Source organism: Oncorhynchus nerka, linkage group LG7, assembly GCF_034236695.1.
Source record: "Oncorhynchus nerka isolate Pitt River linkage group LG7, Oner_Uvic_2.0, whole genome shotgun sequence".
NCBI lineage: Eukaryota > Metazoa > Chordata > Actinopteri > Salmoniformes > Salmonidae > Oncorhynchus > Oncorhynchus nerka.
The window spans coordinates 67467159-67489142 of NC_088402.1; positions in this window are offsets into that span (position 1 = coordinate 67467159).

A 21984-nucleotide genomic window follows, 5' to 3' on the forward strand; every position below is an offset into this window, starting at 1 on the left:
GCTCAACCAATTAGACTAGTTTCGGAGTGTCCTCTTTCTTCAATGTTGAGGAGGGGCTTTTAATCTGGTACTCTGGCAGAGAGGCTAGGAGAGGAGGGCTGAAATGCTCCCTGGATCCCATTCCTCACCTGCCTCCAAATAGGACGTACTGTCAATGCTGTCAATATTTGTCATATTCCCATAAACTAATGATCCATCTCCAAACACCCAGAAATATATGTGTGTGGGAGATTCTGGGAATGGTTAAAGACCAGGAGAGAGCTAGGGATGCTTTGCCTCAAGTGTTGAATTCAACAACCCAGGCCATCTCCTCAAAGAGGGTAGGGGAAGTTGCTAGACTTTCTGACCCATCTGACCATGATTTTCAGTTAGAGATCAATATTTGACCATATTTCTACTTATTGATACAAGCACAGCACTAACACAAATGACAGATGATTGGCTGAGAGAAATTGATGATAAAAGATTGTGGGGGGTGTTCAGTTAGACTTCATTGCGGCTTTTGACATTATCGAGCATAGTCTGCTGCTAGAAAAACGTATGTGTTATGGCTTTACACCCCCTGGTATTTTGTGGATAAAGAGTTAACTGTCTAACAAAACACAAAGGGTGTTCTTGAATTGAATCCTCTCCAACATGATCCAAGTAATTCCCCAGGGCAGCTGTCTAGGCCCCTTACTTTTTCAATCTTTACTAATGACATACCACTGGCTTTGAGTAAATGTACATGTTGAATGCACCGAGCTGTCTGTTTGAACTACTGGTGCACAGCTCGGACACCCATGCATACCCCACAAGACATGCCACAAGAGGTCTCTTCACAGTCCCCAAGTCCAGAACCGACTATGGGAGGCACACAGTACTACATAGAGCCATGATTACATAGAACTCAATTCCACATCAAGTAACTGATGCAAGCAGTAAAATGAAATAAAAAAAACAGATAAAAATACACCGTATGGAACAGTAGGGACTATGGAGCAACACAAACATAGGCACCATTCACACACATACACATGGATTTTGTACTGTAGATATGTGGCAGTGGTGGAGTAGGGGTTTGAGGGCACACAGTGTGTTGTGAAATCTGTGAATGTATTGTAATGTTTTTAAAATTGTATAAACTGCCTTAATTTTGCTGGACCCCAGGAAGAGTAATGGGGGTCCATAATAAATACAAATACAAATACATAATAAGTTGCATGGACTCACTTTGTGTGCAATAATAGTGTTTAACATGATTTTTTGAATGACTACCTCATCTCTGTACACCACACATACAATTATCTGTAAAGTCCCTCAGTCGAGTAGTGAATTTCAACCACAGATTCAAACAAAAAAAGGTAGGGTTTCCAATGCCTCGCTAAGAATGCCACATATTGGTAGACAGGTAGAAATAAAAAAGCAGGCATTGAATATCTCTTTGAGCATGGTGAAGTACTAATTATAATTTGGATGGTGTATCAATACACCCAGTCACTACAAAAATACAAGTGTCCTTCCTAACTCAGCTGCTGGAGATGAAGTCAACCGCTCAGGGATTTCGCCATGAGGCCAATGGTGACTTTAAAACAGTTACAGAGTTTAATGGCTGTGATAGGAGAAAACTGAGGACAGATCAACAACATTGTAGTTACTCCACAATACTATCCTAATTGACAGAGTGAAAAAAAGGAAGCCTGTACAGGTTATAATATACCAAAACATGCATCCTGTTTGCAACAAGGCATTAAAGTAATACTGCAAAAAGTGTGGCAAAGCAATTATGTGTCCTGAATACAAAGTGTTATATTTGGGACAAATCCAATATAACACATTACTGAGTACCACTCTCCATATTTTCAAGTATAGTGGTGGCTGCATATTATGGGTATGTTTGTAATCGTTAAGGACTGGGGAGTTTTTCAGGCTAAAAAATAAACATAACGGAGCTAATCACAGACAAAATCCTAGAGGAAAACCTGGTTTAGTGTGCGTTCCACCAGACACTGGGGAGATGAATTCACCTTTCATTAGGACAAGGCCAAATCCTCACTGGAGTTGCTTACCAATAAGACAGTGAATGTTCCTGAGTAGCCGAGTTACAGTTTTGAATTAAATCTACATGAAAATCTATGGCAAGACTTGAAAATGGCGAGCTTGAACAATGAAAAAAACAAACAATGTTCAAATGTTGTACAATCCAGATATGCAAAGCTCTTAGAGACTTACCCAGAAAGACTAAAAGCTGTAATTTCTGCCAAAGGTGATTCTAACAAATATTGACTCATGGGGTTGAATACTTATCTAATCAGTTAGTGTTTAATTTTCCATATTTTTTAAAACAAATCTTAGAATATTTCTTCCACTTTGACATTGCAAAGTATTTTCTGTAGATCATTGACAAAAATTACAATTCAATCCATTTTAATCCCACTATATAAGACAACAAAATGTAAAGGGGTGTGAATACTTTCTGAAGGCACTGTACATCAAAATCCTAAGGAGGAAGAAGTTATTCTAGAAGTTCAGATAGAAAAGGTACTTCCTAAGGATACTCGGGAGAGTAATCGTGTCATATCACACTATTTCAAATAGAAATTGGAACTATTGAGTTTCAAAGACAGTCAACAGTAGCCTGCTGTGCCCTGGAAATGAATGAAAGAGTCCAAAATGGGCATGCTCACAGAACACTACCAACATCTGTTGTCTCAATAAGAGGAAAGCACAGTAGTAGTACTAGTAGTACTAGTAGTACTACTATCTCCTGTATCTACACTATCTTAAATTCTACTTTCAAATGTCATATGACATGCAGGAAGCATTCTTTTTGGGGTCAGAATTTTTTTTTTATCAAAGAAAAATAGAACAGTTCACTAGGGATTGAGTGTTGAGTGAGACCACGTTGAACACATATGTGGTAAACAGTACTGTAAATGAGGCCATGTTTACACTTAGATTAAATGTATCTGGCTGGAGCCCATGGGTGCAGTATGACTCTGCCTGGCATAGACATTATCCAACTCTCCTGGGTCACACTGATCCCATAACAAATCAATCAGCACTAGTTCATCAACACTAAATGCTGTTACACCTAAACATGTCTGATGGTTACATAAATCAGAAAAGAGATTGACAGATTCTGAGTGGTGTCCATTTTGGACCCATCTTAGGCTCCAGCTCATTCTTAGGCAGTAGCATAATGAGCACAGTAGGATGTCTGTAAGCCAAAATGATTAATACATTTTTCTAAACTGTGAAAATGCTGCGTTTCCTTAAGTATAATGTCTTAGTAATGTTTGGCTAGCCTGGGAAGTCCATCTAGCAGAGTCCCAGCTGTATATGGCTAAGATGGCAGGGAGAGAAATAGCCCTGGCACACACACAGCTACACTGCGGGGAAGAGAGATTGGGAGCAATTTTTAGAATTTCAGGGGGCGTCGAAGGAGCATGCTCTGTAAAAGTCAGATCATGTTCTTGGCTAACGTTTCTCTCCTGATGAGAAAACTCTGAACATAGTGGTCATTTAAAAATATATTTAAAAGAATAATCCTCCAAAACAAAATACTAAAATCCACATTACAGATGACATAACAGTTTAATATGATAGGCCTCTTTCCCAATTCATTTTTTATCGATCGCCATAACCATATTACTTATAAGATTATAACAATCCACCCCTATTTTAACCAGAAGCAGATCCTCTTAAGTCATTCAAATCGACCTTTTCAGAAGTGATACTACTGCGTACTATAGCTCCAATCAAGGATCCTCCTCCTTCTGAGTCATGGAAGTGGTGGATGAGAGGCTGTGGCACTGGCACCACAGAGGAGTGGGTGAGTTGAGCGGCTCACTGAAAAAAGTGTGGAGGCGATGTGTGTTGACAGGCCCTACCAAGGCTCCAACATGCCCAGCCATGAGACACTCTGACTGGGCTCCGTTTGAGACGGCAGCAGCCTGGGAGGATGAGGACTTAGTTCACTCACTCAGGCAGAAAGAGCAGAGGCCCATGTAACTGCATCAAGTCAGAGGGATCTTACAATCTCTCTGGAAAGGGATAGAGTGAGTTGTGTGTGAGACCCATGTGTAACACTCATCGCTCCTTTGTTTATGTGTGGGAGGGATGGAGGCTCGGGACTGAGAAAAACGCATTAGCGAGACTGAGCTGGTGTGTAGGCTGTGTGAGGGGGTGGATGCTCGAGGGAGAAGTTGTGCAGACCTAACTAAAGATGGATCAGATTACCCAACCTCAAATTGTTAACTTAACCATTTGAAGGATTATATAACAATATCACCCTGGACCAGGCATTATGGGCACCTTTGAATGATTCCGGGGTGGACATTCCACTTCCGTCCATGTGAAGTTAGACCCTTACATTAACTATGCCCTGTTTTCTTGAGCCTACAAGAAATGAGTAACAGTTTTTGAACGGTTAGCAAGACAGTAATTTTCCTCTTCTGTTCCAATTCGACCTACCATGGAACATAGGCTATAAGGCATATCTTACAGAAATGAAATCTATCAGATCCATGGTGACACCAAGTAACTTGCAATAACTGGTTGTGTAGCTGACATTAGTCAGGATGACCTTCTTCTTGTACATAATCTTTGCCACCTCAAATTCCTATGTGGATGTGTAAAACAACTGAATGTCATGAAAATGACTGTCATTTTGTTTGAAGTGACTGCACAACATGAAATAACTGCATGTCATTTTCTGTGAAAAGACTGCACAATGTGAAATGACTGCATGTTCTGCGATACAATACACTGCATAGTTACATAATGCTCAGCAGTGTACATTGAAGAGGACAATTTCTGGCTTGCTGATGCAAGGTGAGCCTTCGAATTCCTTCCCCTGTATAACTATTTTACCAGCCGCTGGAGGTTTTCCCACCTCCAGTGAAGACACGTCTCTGCTCGCGACTGCAAGTATTAAGCCTCTTCATTGGAGGTGCTCAGGAAAATTCTGTTAATATTTCAAAGTTGACAAATATCCATATATATCGATATACTACAGCTTGTAAGTTGTTATAATTTTTCACAAGACAAACAAACAGAGAGAAAATGTTAGCCTATGTTTTTCTCAAAGCCACATTGACACAAAAGGGCATGGACAATGCAGCCAACATCATGACATAGAAACCATTAAATAAACAATATGCTTATTGTGGGAGGCAGCAGCTCTAAATTCACAATTATAAACTGGGTGGGTCAAGCCCTGAATGCTAATTGTCTGAAAGCTGTGGTATGTCAGACCATATACAGTGCCTTGCGAAAGTATTCGGCCCCCTTGAACTTTGCGACCTTTTGCCACATTTCAGGCTTCAAATATAAAGATATAAAACTGTATTTTTTTGTGATCAACAACAAGTGGGACACAATCATGAAGTGGAACGACATTTATTGGATATTTCAAACTTTTTTAACAAATCAAAAACTGAAAAATTGGGCGTGCAAAATTATTCAGCCCCCTTAAGTTAATACTTTGTAGCGCCACCTTTTGCTGCGATTACAGCTGTAAGTCGCTTAGGGTATGTCTCTATCAGTTTTGCACATCGAGAGACTGACATTTTTTCCCATTCCTCCTTGCAAAACAGCTCGAGCTCAGTGAGGTTGGATGGAGAGCATTTGTGAACAGCAGTTTTCAGTTCTTTCCACAGATTCTCGATTGGATTCAGGTCTGGACTTTGACTTGGCCATTCTAACACCTGGATATGTTTATTTTTGAACCATTCCATTGTAGATTTTGCTTTATGTTTTGGATCATTGTCTTGTTGGAAGACAAATCTCCGTCCCAGTCTCAGGTCTTTTGCAGACTCCATCAGGTTTTCTTCCAGAATGGTCCTGTATTTGGCTCCATCCATCTTCCCATCAATTTTAACCATCTTCCCTGTCCCTGCTGAAGAAAAGCAGGCCCAAACCATGATGCTGCCACCACCATGTTTGACAGTGGGGATGGTGTGTTCAGGGTGATGAGCTGTGTTGCTTTTACGCCAAACATAACGTTTTGCATTGTTGCCAAAAAGTTCCATTTTGGTTTCATCTGACCAGAGCACCTTCTTCCACATGTTTGGTGTGTCTCCCAGGTGGCTTGTGGCAAACTTTAAACAACACTTTTTATGGATATCTTTAAGAAATGGCTTTCTTCTTGCCACTCTTCCATAAAGGCCAGATTTGTGCAATATACGACTGATTGTTGTCCTATGGACAGAGTCTCCCACCTCAGCTGTAGATCTCTGCAGTTCATCCAGAGTGATCATGGGCCTCTTGGCTGCATCTCTGATCAGTCTTCTCCTTGTATGAGCTGAAAGTTTAGAGGGACGGCCAGGTCTTGGTAGATTTGCAGTGGTCTGATACTCCTTCCATTTCAATATTATCGCTTGCACAGTGCTCCTTGGGATGTTTAAAGCTTGGGAAATCTTTTTGTATCCAAATCCGGCTTTAAACTTCTTCACAACAGTATCTTGGACCTGCCTGGTGTGTTCCTTGTTCTTCATGATGCTCTCTGCGCTTTTAACGGACCTCTGAGACTATCACAGTGCAGGTGCATTTATACGGAGACTTGATTACACACAGGTGGATTGTATTTATCATCATTAGTCATTTAGGTCAACATTGGATCATTCAGAGATCCTCACTGAACCTCTGGAGAGAGTTTGCTGCACTGAAAGTAAAGGGGCTGAATAATTTTGCACGCCCAATTTTTCAGTTTTTGATTTGTTAAAAAAGTTTGAAATATCCAATAAATGTCGTTCCACTTCATGATTGTGTCCCACTTGTTGTTGATTCTTCACAAAAAAATACAGTTTTATATCTTTATGTTTGAAGCCTGAAATGTGGCAAAAGGTCGCAAAGTTCAAGGGGGCCGAATACTTTCGCAAGGCACTGTACCATGGGTATGGCAAAACATTTATTTTTACTGGTCTAATTACATTGGTTAATAATAGCAACAAGGCACCTTGGGTGTTTGCGGTATATTGCCAATATACCCAGGCACTCCACATTGCATTGTGCAAAGAACTGCCCTTAGCCCTGGTATATTGGCCATATACCACACCCCCTCGGGCCTTATTGCTTAAATAGACTTCAGTAAATAAACTCCACAAACAAAACACCAATTACGTATGATTGTAAACAGTAGTTGCATAATATGTACTGTCCTGCAGAGAGACTGGAAACCGATCTGAATTCTCATGGATAGGCCAAAGTTGGGGGTTTCCTTGGTGGTCGGGTGTGGGGCTACACCAGTGCCATGATTACTGTATATATGTGATAACCTTTGTATGCTTGCAATGCGCAATGATGGAAAAGTACTGGGTAAACAGAGAAGTACTGCTTTAGTTCTCAGGCTGAGAATTGTCTGCACCTGCTGATAGTCATGCAGGCTCAAGGCTGAGATAGTAGAGTGAGAAACCACAGTCTAGACATGTTTTTCTCATTTTAGATACTTTGTATCTAATCTAATGCACTAATGTTAAGGTTTGATTTTTTTGATTTTTTATATATTTATTTTTATTTATTTTTTACCCCTTTTTCTCCCCAATTTCATGGTATCCAATTGTTGTAGTAGCTATCTTGTCTCATCGCTAGAACTCCCGTACGGGCTCGGGAGAGACGAAGGTTGAAAGTCATGTCCTCCGATACACAACCCAACCAGCCGTACTGCTTCTTAATACAGCGAGCATCCAACCCGGAAGCACCAATGTGTCGGAGGGTACACCGTGCACCTGGCAACCTTGGTTAGCGCGCACTGCGCCCGGCCCGCCACAGGAGTCGCTGGTGCGCGATGAGACAAGGACATCCCTACCGACCAAGCCCTCCCTAACCCGGGAGACGCTAGGCCAATTGTGCGTCGTCCCACGGACCTCCTGGTCGCGGCCGGTTACGACAGAGCCTGGGCGCGAACCCAGGGACTCTGATGGCACAGCTGGCACTGCAGTACAGCGCCCTTAACCACTGCGCCACCCGGGAGGCCCGAAGGTATGATTGACGGTAGGTTGTCCACACCACTAGTATAAAGAGGGTTGTCTCCTGTTTCGTCACACATATCTTTACTATAGACTACTGAGGTATTCTGTATGTGAATCTCTGTCTGCAATTGCATTTTTATTACTAAAGAGTTTTATACCAAGGTTCCTGTGTCTGTGTCATCTATCGGGAAGACTGATTGTTAAAGGAAACTTACATCACCCCATGCAAAGGACCACCCAACACCATTCATGTCTTGCCTGGCTACCCTAACTCCTTGCTCCGTCCAAATGCTACACTATGCCCACGGACGTTACTTTCTCCACCAGAATGAGTCTGTAACTGAGTGCCTCCCCGAAGATTTCTAGAATGCAAACACATATCTAACCGTTCTTGTCACGTTTACTCCCGCTCCCCCTCTCCGGCGCTTGACATGCCAGTTTACTCATTTTTACGCACACCTGCCACCATTGTTACGCGCACCTGCTCCTCATGAGACTCACCTGGACTCCATCACCTTCCTGATTACCTCCCCTATATTTGTTACTCCCTTTGGTTCTTTCCCCAGGCATTATTGATTCTGTTCCTGTGTTATATGTCTGTACTCTACTCTTGTTTCTTGTTATGTTTAATTTATTATTGAATTCACTCCTTGTACTTGTTTTCCAACTCCTAGCGTACCCGTTACAGTTCTGATTGGTCCCAGAAACAGTTGGGTTGGGCCAGAGCCAGAACATGTGGGTAAAGTAGCATTTAGAAAATCCGTCATTGGGTTTGATACTCTGATTGGTTAGAGATGACCCCATCACTGATGCCTTTTATTTTTTTTTTTTTTTTACAATAGCCCTGATTTTGACGTCCCCACAAACGATTTCAACGATGGCAGTCTCAGACTGAAGTATGTAGCGAACATAGAGCAGCGTAAGAATTCAGTTTGAGTCGTCAGACAAATTCATGTCATGCTCAGGTAATCAAATGCTAGACGAGGCAATATCAAGACACAAACAAGACATCAATCTTTGAGGGAGAGCGCTAATGTGATACAAACTTAGGAGTTGAGGATCTGAATAATTTGCTCCGTTTTTTTCGACGTCATTTATATTGCAATGTCGCTTTTTTAACTTGCAACCTCATTGTGATAATAACTGCAATTACAATATAATCATCACCATCATCATCATCATCATCATCATCATCCTGGAATCAAGAATATTCCTTTGTTATGCTGGAGAAGGCGGTAGAATTTGGCCTATGGTCCTTTTCTTTTGTGTAAACTAAACCCATAACTCGGCTCACAACCCAATCAACATGTGACATGTTGTCATGAGAACCGCATTTGTGGAAGTGCAAGATAAAAACCTTTCCGTATGACTTCTTGCACACAGTACTATCTGGCCTAAATGACTCTCATGTTCCGTTGTAGGCTTTCAAGGCACTAGTAAATGGGAAGTGATGACTGTTGCCATGGATCTCAGGAGTGGGAGAGAGGCAGAGGCAACCTATTGCTGCTGGCTGGGACCTAACTGCTGGCTCTTATCCTAACTCAACTCAATGCCTTAACAATAGCCTTGGGTGGTGGCATTTCATGTTCACCCTCAAAAAATTGTGCAGTGCTTACTTGGGTGGCTGCAATGTTGGCATTCAACTACATGATGACTGCCTGCATCCTTTTACGCCTCTGATCTCGACTCTGCTGCTCTTTCTCTGCCTCCTCCTGATGCATCCTGGACACGAGGTATGTAGTAGCTATCACTCATAGCGAGTCAACAACAATGCTACTTGTTCATAGCTATCCAACTGGTGTGTCGCCTGTGTATAAGCCATTCACTACTGTAGGGCATTCTCATCACCAATTAAGCATCCTATCATTATACCTGTTAATACTGTAGATTGAACACAGCAGTTATCTGTTGACAGTGTCTTTTAGAAACAGTGCTGCTTTCTGGGAGCTAGCCTGGGCCACCTCTGTGGTCTCCTCCTCCCTCTCTATGTTCACCTGCCTCCTGTTAACACTTAGGCTACTGTGTAGTATATACAGTACCAGTCAAACATTTGGACACACCTACTCATTCAAGGGTTTTACATTATTTTACTATTTTCTACATTGTAGAATAATACTGAAGACATCAAAACTATGAAATAACGCATTTGGAATCATGTAGTAACCAAAAAAAGTGTTTAACAAATCACAATATATTTTATATTTGAGATTCTTCAAAGTAGCCACCCTTTGCCTTGATGACAGCTTTGCACACTCTTGGCATTCTCTCAACCAGCTTCATTAGGTAGTCACCTGGAATGCATTTCAATTAACAGGTGTGCCTTGTTAAAAGTTAATTTGTGGAATTTCTTTCCATCTTAATGCACTTGAGCCAATCAGTTGTGTTGTGACAAAGTAGGGGTACCATACAGAAGATATCCCTATTTGGTAAAAGACCAAGTCCATACCATTGCAAGAACAGCTCAAATAAGAGAAATGACAGTACACCATTACTTAAAGAACTTTTGAAAGTTTCTTCAATTGCAGTTGCTAAAACCATCAAGCGCTATGATGAAACTGGGTCTCATTAGGACCGCCACAGGAAAGGAAGACCCAGAGTTAACTCTGCTGCAGAGGATAAGTTCATTAGAGTTACCAGCCTCAGAAATTGCAGCCCAAATGAATGCTTCACCGAGTTCAAGTAATAGACACATTTCCACACCAACTGTTCAGAGGAGACTGCGTTAGGCCTTTGTGGTCAAATTGCTGCAAAGAAATCCTGGATGATCGCCGCATGTGTGGTTCCCACCGTGAAGCATGGAGGAGGTGTGATGTTGTGGGGTTGCTTTGCTGGTGAGACTGATTTATTTAGAATTCAAGGCACACTTAATAACCAGGATGGCTACCACAGCATTCTGCAGCGATATGCCATCCCATCTGGTTCTCTTAGTAGGACTATCATTTGTTTATCAACAGGACAATGACCCAACACACCTCCAGGCTGTGTAAGGGTTATTTGACCAAGAAGGCGAGTGATGGAGTGCTGCATCACATGACCTGGTCTCCACAATCACCCGACCTCAACCCAATTGAGATGGTTCGGGATGAGTTAGACCGCAGAGTGAAGGAACAGCAGCCAAAAAGAGCTCAGCATATGTGCAAACTCCTTCAAGACGGTTGGAAAATAATTCTAGGTGAAGCTGGTTTAGAGAATGCCAAGAGTGTGCAAAGCTGTCATCAAGACAAAGGGTGGCTACCTTGAAGATTCTAAAATAACCTTTTTTGGTTATTACATGATTCCATATGTGTTATTTCATAGTTTTGACGTCTTCAGTATTATTCTACAATGTAGAAAATAGTAAAAATAAAGAAAAAACCCTTGAATGAGTAAGTGTGTCCAAACTTTTGACTGGTACTGTATTATATGTTTTATGTCGTTACAGGGGTTACTGGTAAATATAGAAATACACTGCTCAAAAAAATAAAGGGAACACTAAAATAACACATCCTAGATCTAAATGAATGAAATATTTTTATGAAATACTTTTTTCTTTACATAGTTGAATGTGCTGACAACAAAATCACACAAAAAATATCAATGGAAATCAAATTTATCAACCCATGGAGGTCTGGATTTGGAGTCAAAATTAAAGTGGAAAACCACACTACAGGCTGATCCAACTTTGATGTAAGTTAAACAAGTCAAAATGAGGCTCAGTAGTGTGTGTGGCCTCCACGTGCCTGTATGACCTCCCTACAACGCCTGGGCATGCTCCTGATGAGGTGGCGGATGGTCTCCTGAGGGATCTCCTCCCAGACCTGGACTAAAGCATCCGCCAACCCCTGGACAGTCTGTGGTGCCACGTGGCGTTGGTGGATGGAGCGAGACATGATGTCCCAGATGTGCTCAATTGGATTCAGGTCTGGGGAACGGGCGGGCCAGTCCATAGCATCAATGCCTTCCTCTTGCAGGAACTGCTGACACACTCCAGCCACATGAGGTCTAGCATTGTCTTGCATTAGGAGGGACCCAGGGCCAACCGCACCGGCATATGGTCTCACAAGGGGTCTGAGGATCTCATCTCGGTACCTAATGGCAGTCAGGCTACCTCTGGCGAGCACATGGAGGGCTGTGCGGCCCCCCAAAGAAATGCCACCCCACACCATGACTGACCCACCGCCAAACCGGTCATGCTGGAGGATGTTGCAGGCAGCAGAACGTTCTCCATGGCGTCTCCAGACTGTCACGTCTGTCACATGTGCTCAGTGTGAACCTGCTTTCATCTGTGAAGAGCCCAGGGCGCCAGTGGCGAATTTGCCAATCTTGGCGTTCTCTGGCAAATGCCAAACGCCCTGCACGGTGTTGGGCTGTAAGCATAACCCCCAGCTGTGGACGCTGGGCCCTCATACCACCCTCATGGAGTCTGTTTCTGACCGTTTGAGCAGACACATGCACATTTGTGGCCTGCTGGAGGTCATTTTGCAGGGCTCTGGCAGTGCTCCTCCTGCTCCTCCTTGCACAAAGGCGGAGGTAGCGGTCCTGCTGCTGGGTTGTTGCCCTCCTACGGCCTCCTCCATGTCTCCTGATGTACTGGCCTGTCTCCTGGTAGCGCCTCCATGCTCTGGACACTACGCTGACAGACACAGCAAACCTTCTTGCCACAGCTCGCATTGATGTGCCATCCTGGATGAGCTGCACTACCTGAGCCACTTGTGTGGGTTGTAGACTCCGTCTCATGCTACCACTCGAGTGAAAGCACCGCCAGCATTCAAAAGTGACCAAAACATCAGCCAGGAAGCATAGGAACTGAGAAGTGGTCTGTAGTCACCACCTGCAGAACAACTCCTTTATTGGGGGTGTCTTGCTAATTGCCTATAATTTCCACCTGTTGTCTATTCCATTTGCACAACAGCATGTGAAATTTATTGTCAATCAGTGTTGCTTCCGAAGTGGACAGTTTGATTTCACAGAAGTGTGATTGACTTGGAGTTACATTGTGTTGTTTAAGTGTTCCCTTTATTTTTTTGAGCAGTGTAGAAAGAGAGAGGCAGGGAAGGTCAAGGATGAGATCGGTGCTTAAAGGGATACTCTGAGATTCTGGTAATTAAATTGTATTTCTACACTACTGAGTCAGATTAATTTGTGGATACCATGTTTATGTCTCTACGTGCAGAATGTAGGAAGTTAGAGTTAGTTTCACGAGCCAATGCTGACTAGAGGGGACTTGATACCAGAGCATAACTCCTACTCTGAGACACTACATACTGTACGCCCCCTGACCTGGCTATATGTGGGTTTGTTTTGTTTGTGCCTACCCATTGTCTGCCTCTTTCTGTTGCTCTATCTCCTCTTCCCCTCATCTCTCTGCTTCTCCAGCTCAGAAATATGCAGACTGCAAACTTTGAGCTCCTTCCTGGAAACCAAGAACAACAACAACAAACCACCATATAAAAATATCGAATTTTGATAGTCACAAGACTATTCAGAGATTTTTTTGCAAAGTAATAGGTTGGATGTGTCTGTATAAATGATTTTGTGACTGAAGGTGGCCTTGATGAAAAGGTTCTATTTGTTGTGCTCACAAGGAAGTCATGAAGGTGTGCTATAGCAGAGACAGCTGAGAGATTTCAACGCACCCCCGTCTCAACAGCTTTGTATAGCCCAATGTTCTCTTTGCAATCAAATGAAGTGCATCATAATCTGTAACTGGGATAAAGTGCTAAAACAAAACATTAAGGACCATTATGTTTCAGGTCATCTGTATATTGGCTAAATGCCAGGTGCTTAAGTTGCCATTCCAATATGACCCTGACCACAAAACTTCTTGATTTGCCACACACAATCTATTGCAGTGTGTTGTTTTGTGTCAGCAAAGAAGGACAACCATTTATGTTTCTGCTAAAGGTTTGCATCACAGCTCAATGGGCTCTAAATGGCTTGATGTTGCAGAAAACAACAACGAATGTGGACACATCAAATGTGCATCCTGTTTCTTTGAATATCCAAATCAGTGAATTATAGAAACGGTCCCTTGGTTTAGGGCAGGACTGAAAAGGGGCATTGGAATGTATTTGGGCAGAGACAATCTTTGATTTGGGTTAAGGTGGCATATGGTTAAGGTGGCATACAAAGGTCTGATCCTTGCCAGACACAGGCTGTATCCCGAATGGCATCCTATTTCCATTATAGTGCACTACTTTTGACTAGGGCCCACGCAGACACCGACCTGGCTTTCAGCACGTTGTGCTCCTTCTGTCAGTGGAAGTGGTCCAGCCGGTCTAGGTTTCTTCTCAGCTTGAACATCCGTGCTGTCCCGCTATAACTCTTCTTTCCTCTACCGCTGCCATCCTCCACAAGGTCGTTATAATTATCCTCCCTTTGACGATACAAGACACATTGGCCAAGGTTTGGTGAATGGTCAAGAATAGATCATCAGTAACAACATGAGGTAATCTAATAACAATATAAGGCACACCTCTATTCATTTAAAATAATTTATAGATAACCCTTAATCTCATTCCCAGACACTTGCGCAACAGCCTGGGCACGCGGTTAGATAATCCTAGACAAAATGCAATTATTAGTAAAAAGTCAATTATAAGACAGAAGCCAAAATTGGTCTGTTGGGAATATTTAAAACTGAATTAAACCACATTTAGGATTATCAAATCATCTGTCCTCAAATAAGCAGCAGACACCCACCAGTTACTGGTATCTGGGGTGGTAGGTAGCCTAGTGGTTAGAGCATTTGGCCAGTAACTGAAAGGTTGCTATATCAAATCCCCAAGCTGACAAGGTAAAAATCTGTCGTCCTGCACAAGGCAGTTAACCTGCTGTTCTTAGGCTGTCATTGTAAATAAGAATTTGTTTTTAAAACTTCATTTGGATAGGGGGCAGTATTTTCACGTACGGATGAAAAGCGTGCCCAAAGTAAACTGCCCAGAAGCTAGGATATGCATATAATTGGTAGACTTAGATAGAAAACACTCTAAATTTTCTAAAACTGTTAAAATTATGTCTGTGAGACAGAACTTATTTGGCAGGCAAAACCCTGAGGACAAACCATCCAGAAAAAAAATTGAGGTCACTGTGTTTTCAATTAGTTTTCTATGGGAAACTATATTTATGAGGAACCTGGTTGCAGTTCCTATGGCTTCCACTAGATGTCAACAGTCTTTAGAAATTGGTTGATATTTTTCTTTTGAGCAATGAAGAAGTAGGGCTGTTCATTGTGAGTGTCAAGCCAAGTGGACTTTTCTGTGTGGCGCTTGAACTGGAGCTCGCTCCTCATTGTTTTTATCCGCTATTGAACACAGTATATTCCATCTTAAATTTGATCAATTATTTACATTTTAGGATATCTAAGGTTGGATTAGGAAAGTTGTTTGAAATGTTTGGACCAGGTTTACAGGAAACTTATTACATACTTTGTAGTCATGTTGGGCGAGTTGGAACTGACGTATTTCTGACTCAAATGCGCCAAATAAATTGACATTTTGGGGATATAAAGAAGACATTTATCGAACAAAAGGACCATTTGTGACGTTTCTGGGACATTTTGGAGTGCCAACAGAAGAAGATCTTCAAAGGTAAGGCATGAATTATATCGTTATTTCTGACATTTGTGTTGCACCTGCCTGGTTGAAATATGCTTTTCATGTGTTGGTATGCGGGGCGCTGTCCTCAGATAATCACATGGTTTGCTTTCGCCGTAAAGCCTTTTTGAAATCTGACACGGCGGCTGGATTTACAACAAGTTAAGCTTTATTTTAATGTATTGCACTTATGAAAGTTAAATATTTATAATTTAATTTGAATTTGGCGCTCTGCAATTTCAACGGATGTTGTCGAGGTGGGACATCCCACTTATCCGAAAGTTAACTGACTTGCCTAGTTAAATGTTAAATAAAAAAATCTTAGTCTATAGACAACTCTGTTGCATCAGTTCAGATTGCTCTGAAATTGTTGCTGTTGTTTGAAACAGATAAGAGTAGCATTCCAGCAACATTATTTTGTTGAAATATAATTGGAACTCTGAGAAATGAACCTAATTGCACCAAAATTGGCCAAAATTGGACATTCATACAGAGTGAATTACACCATGACATTACGTCTTTAAAATAATAAAGATGTAACTTAAATAGTAAAAATGAAGTAACTTTTAATGTGCCATGAACACAACCTGTCAAGATATTTACACACATGAACACACCCAGAACAGGTGGCCTACATTCAATATAACCCATGAGTTGAATAACTAACTAGATAGGATACTGTATGCTTGCATGCATTTGTGATGAAGGGAAATCTTAATGTTACAGCATACAATGACATTATACACAATTCTGTGCGTCCAACTTTGTGGCAACAGTTTGGGGTAGGCTCTTTCATGTTTCTGCATGACAATGCCACCATGCACAAAGCGAGGTCCATAAAGAAATGGTTTGTCGAGATCGGTGTGGAAGAACTTGACTGGCCTGCACAGAGCCCTGACCTCAACCCGATCAAACACCTTTTGGATGAATTGGAACACCTACTGCGAGCCAGGCCTAATCGCCCAACATCAGTATCCAACCTCACTAATAATCTTGTGGCTGAATGGAAGCAAGTCCCCGCAGCAATGTTCTAACATCTAGAGGTAAGCCTTCCCAGAAGACTGGAGGCTGTTATAGCAGTAAAGGCAGGGACCAACTTCATAGTAATGCCCATGATTTTGGAATGAGATGTTCGACGAGCAGGTGTACACACACTTTTGGTCATGTAGTGTAGCTATACTAGACTGCCATTAAACATGTTCAGGTAGGCTCGTGCATTACAGTCATTTGCAACAGCCAACCTAGCTAACGTTAGCTAGCTAGCATTGTAGTTAGCACGCTAACTTACTAGCTAACCTCAACTGAACAGGTAATATGTGGGTTCATGTTATCTTCATTGACTTAGTTGCTGTTACCTGGAGTTCTTTCTAACTTTGCAAGCTAACTAGCTATGGTAGCTACTGCCTTCTCTGGTCATCAACTTCCAGCCAGCTGCCAAACCATGTGTAAACCCCCCGAAACGAAGAAGAGGGTGCATCCAGAGGTGCGTTCAGCAGGGCTCAACATTTTGGAAAGTTCAGATATTAATTTGTAGCCTAATATAGAACAAATATGCCTCTCCGACATGTAGACCAAGGATAAAAGGATAAAAGGATAAAAATAAAAATGTTTTCATGAATATCGCTAGCAACAAAATCGCTTACATAACTACAGTAGAAAACATGAGAATATCTTCTTTATGATGATGTCAACTTTATTTCTCAACTCCTTATACTGAGTAAATTACTTTCATTGAAGACAATTACACTCACAGGAGAATCTGCTATAGGCTTTGAAAAAGCAACTGTGAATAGGCTATCAGTGCGGCAAGTGCCGCTGGCTGCTATTAATTAAGCTTTCCTGTCTTGGACAGCTGCTCTTAGTGAAAATGTGTTTGGAGTTACCTTTCTAGCTAATAGGCTATGTTAGAGTTTACACTCATCTTCCAATTATAATGTGGGGAGGTCAAAATAATGAAAAACTATTTACCAAATCTATTCATTTTAAAATGTTAATTACTTCTCCTTGCCATTATCATTCACCTGATGATAACACAAGACGTATGATGGGGGGTCCCTGGGTGGCTGTCTTGCCTGGGAGGGGGTCCTTGGGCAAGAAAAGTTTGAAGACCCCTGATATACAGTCAGCGTGTGCATTACTAGGATTTAGGATTTTATCTATTTTCTCTCTCTCTGATAAAATTGATTGATTATAACCTTTTTGGGCTGAGATCCCGCTAACGGGATCGATATGACAATTTGGCAGGGCGCCAAATACAAAACAACAGAAATCCCATAATTAAATTCCTCAAACATACAAGTATTTTACACCATTTTAAAGATACACTTCTTGTTAATCCCACCACAGTGTCTGATTTCAAAAAGGCTTTACAGTGAAAGCAAATCAAATTATGTTAGGTCGGAGCCAAGTCACAGAAAAACACAGGCATTTTTCCAGCCAAAGAGAGGAGTCACAAAAACCAGAAATAGAGATAAATTAATCACTAACCTTTGATGATCTTCATCAGATGACACTCATAGGACTTCATGTTACACAATACATGTATGTTTTGTTCAATAAAGTTCATATTTATATCCAAAAATCTCAGTTCACATTGGCGCGTTACGTTCAGTAGTTCCAAAACATCTGGTGATTTTGCAGAGAGCCACATCAATTTACAGAAATACTCATAATAAACATTGATAAAAGATACAACTATTATGCACGGAATTATAGATACAATTCTCCTTAATGCAACCGCTGTGTCAGATTTCGAAAAAGCACACCATGCTATAATCTGAGTACGGCGCTCAGAGACAAAAACAACCCAAACAGATATCCGCCATGTTGTGTAGTCAACAGAAGTCAGAAATAGCATTATAAATATCCACTTACCTTTGATGATCTTCATCAGACTGCACTCCCAGGAATCCCAGTTCCACAATAAATGTTTGTTTTGTTCGATGATGTCCATAATTTATGTCCAAATACCTCCTTTTTGTTCACTCGTTTAGCCCAGTAATCCAAATTCATGACGCGCGATCACTAGGAGCAGACGAAAAGTCAATAAGTTCAATTACAGTCCGGTAGAAACATGTCAAATGATGTATAGAATCAACCTTTAGGATGTTTTTACCATAAATCTTCAATAATGTTCCAACCGGAGAATTCCTTTGTCTTCAGAAATGCAATGGAACTCAAGCTAACTCTCACGTGAACGCGTGTGGCCAGCTCGTGGCTCTCTGGCAGACCTGGCAGGCTCTCTGACTCATTCCCCTCTCATTCGCCCCCACTTCACAGTAGAAGCATCAAACAAGGTTCTAAAGACTGTTGACATCTAGTGGAAGCCTTAGGAAGTGCAATTTGACCCCATAGACACTGTGTATATTCGATAGGCCAAGAGTTGAAAAACTACAAACCTCAGATTTCCCACTTCCTGGTTGGATTTTTTCTCAGGTTTTTGCCTGCTATATGAGTTCTGTTACACACACAGACATTATTCAAACAGTTTTAGAACCTCAGAGTGTGTTCTATCCAAATAATATGCATATATTAGCATATATTAGCAACTGGGCCTGAGTTGCAGACAGTTTACTCTGGGCACCTTATTCATCCAAGCTGCTCATTACTGCCCCCAGACCAAAGAAGTTAAGGAAATTAAAACATATGCTGTTTATGTTAGCATTGCAATAATAAAACTGCATTATTCAAGTAGGCTGTACTTGGGACTTCAGTTGAAATGCGTAGGCTAACCATCTAAGTTTAATAGGTAGGGTTGCAAAGGGAGGGTATATTTTTGAATTTTGAATTTACCAGTAACCACCAGAATTTTGCTATCTTTCAACAACTTTATGTAATCTATCACAAGACATCAATTGGCCCTTTTGGGTACTTCATTATCAAAGGTGTCCGTAATTATCTCTAGCCCTCTGTGTATCCTTATCACACGTAAAATACACGGAACAAAATGATAAACGAAACATGTAAAGTGAAATTAAAGATCCCTGAAAGTTTCCATACGCACAAAAAGCTTACTTCTCAAAAAAACATTGCACAAATGTGTTTTCATCCCTGTTTGTGAACATTTCTCCTTTGCCAAGATAATCCATCCACCTGACAGGTGTGGCAAATCAAGAAGCTGATTAACAGCATGATCATTACACAGGTGTACCTTGTGCTGTGGACAGCAAAAGGGGCAGTTTTGTCACATAACACAATGCTACAGATATCTCAAGTTTTGATGGAGAGTGCAATGCTGACTACAGGAATGTCCACCAGAGCTATTGCCAGAGAATTTAATGTTCATTTCTCCAATGTCGTTTTAGAGAATTTGGCAGTACGTCCAATCGGCCTCACAACCACAGACCACGTGGAACCATGCCATCCCAGGACCTCCACATTCAACTTCTTCACCTGCGGGACTGTCTGAGACCAGCCACCCAGACACAGCTGATGAAACTGTTTGTACAACTGAAGAATTTCTGCACAACCCGTCTCAGGAAAGCTCATCTGTGTGCTCGTCGTCCTCACCAGGATCTTGAACGGACTGCAGTTCAGTGTTGTAACCGACTTCAGTGTGCAAATGCTCACCTTCGATGGCCACTGGCACACTGGAGAAGTGTGCCCTTCATGGATGAATCTCGGTTACAACTGTAAGGGAAAGGAAAGGAAAAGGGGGATACCTAGTCAGCTGTACAACTGAATGCATTCAACTGAAATGTGTCTTCCGCATTTAACCCAACACCTCTGACTGTACCAGCTAGATGGCAGATAGAGTGTATGGCGTTGTGTGTGCGAGCATTTTGCTGATGTCAACATTGTGAACAGAGTGCTCTATGGTGGCGGTGGGGATATGGTATGGACAGTCATAAGCTTCGGACCATGAACACAATTGCATTTTATTGATGGCAATTTGATTGCACAGAGATACCATGAAGAGATCCTGAGGCCCATTGTCGTGCCATTGTTTCACCATGATAATGCATGGCCCCATGTCACAAGGATCGGTACACAATTCCTGGAATCTGAAAATGTCCCAGGTCTTCCATGGACTGCATTCTCACCAGACATGTCACCCACTGAGCAGGTTTGGGATGCTCTGGATTGACATGTACGACAGCGTGTTCCAGTTCTCTCCAATATCCAGCAATTTCACACAGCCATTGAAGAGGAGTGGGACAACATTCCACAGGCCACAATCAAAAGCCTGATTAACTCTATGTGAAGAAAATGTGTCGCGCTGCATGAGGCAAATATGTTGGTCACACCAGACCAGTTTTATGATACACTTCCCTAACTTCTTTTTTAAAGGTCTCTGTCACCAACAGATGCATATCTGTATTCCCAGTCATGCGAAATTCATAGATTTGGGCCTAATTTCTTTATTTCAATTGAATGATTTCCTTATGTGAAATTGTTGCATGTTGCATTTATATTTTTGTTCAAAGTATATGAAATAATCAAATAAAATTATTTTTAAATAAAACGTATAATGACAAAGCTGTAAAACATTATCCTAAATATAAACCATCAACTAAGTGAATACCATTGATGTTTAATATCAGAGTTTCAGCATGAAATATCCTTTATATATTTTTTCAACACTTTTATTTATTTTACTATGTATTTTGGCATCAAACTGATGGCAGTTGTGAAAAAAGTCAATAGGCGGCTAGTTACAGACGTAATTAAAAATAATGCCATTGTTGATTAGATGTTTTTTCTCTTGAACCATATTGACTATCTACTAGAAACTCATGGACAATATGGACACAGATATAAAACATGAATACTTTATATGAATAAATGTTTTTAAGTTATTCAAGTATAAATTACCAAAGTTACAATTGCCATAGAGTTTCTGTTAATTACCAAAATTACTGAAGATTCCGGTAACTTTGCTAAATCTGTTAATTACCAAAATTACTGAAGATTCCGGTAACTTTGCTAAATTACTGATAGCTTTACAACCCTAATAATAGGATACTTATATTAGTATATGTGATTCTATTATCAACATTTTCAAGGGTGTCTTGACATTGAGATCCCTATATAAATGACTGCCAATGTACTGCACCCCTACAGTTAATAGTTAACTAGAGGGAGAGTATAGCCTTAGTCCTAAAATCAATTTAGAGTATATCATGATGACTTACAGAAAATCCCCATCTATCATGACTTCTGCTTCAAGTACGAAGTAGTGGACACAGTTTGACTGTATATCGTGGGGCAGATATCAGGGGCTTATGCGATATCATTATTTGAATTTCATCAATGGACTGTGAATCATTGGTGTGAGACTATTCACCCATTTTGTTTTGACATCCATTGATTATATAAGTTTAACTGAGTAAACATGTGTTAGAAGACTGCGTTCTGTGTCATAGGACCGTGACAAAAAAACAAAAAGGGAAGCTGAGGTGTTAAATGCTGATGTCCCACATCGAAGAATATATTCTGTTATTCTGGAAGATTATAAT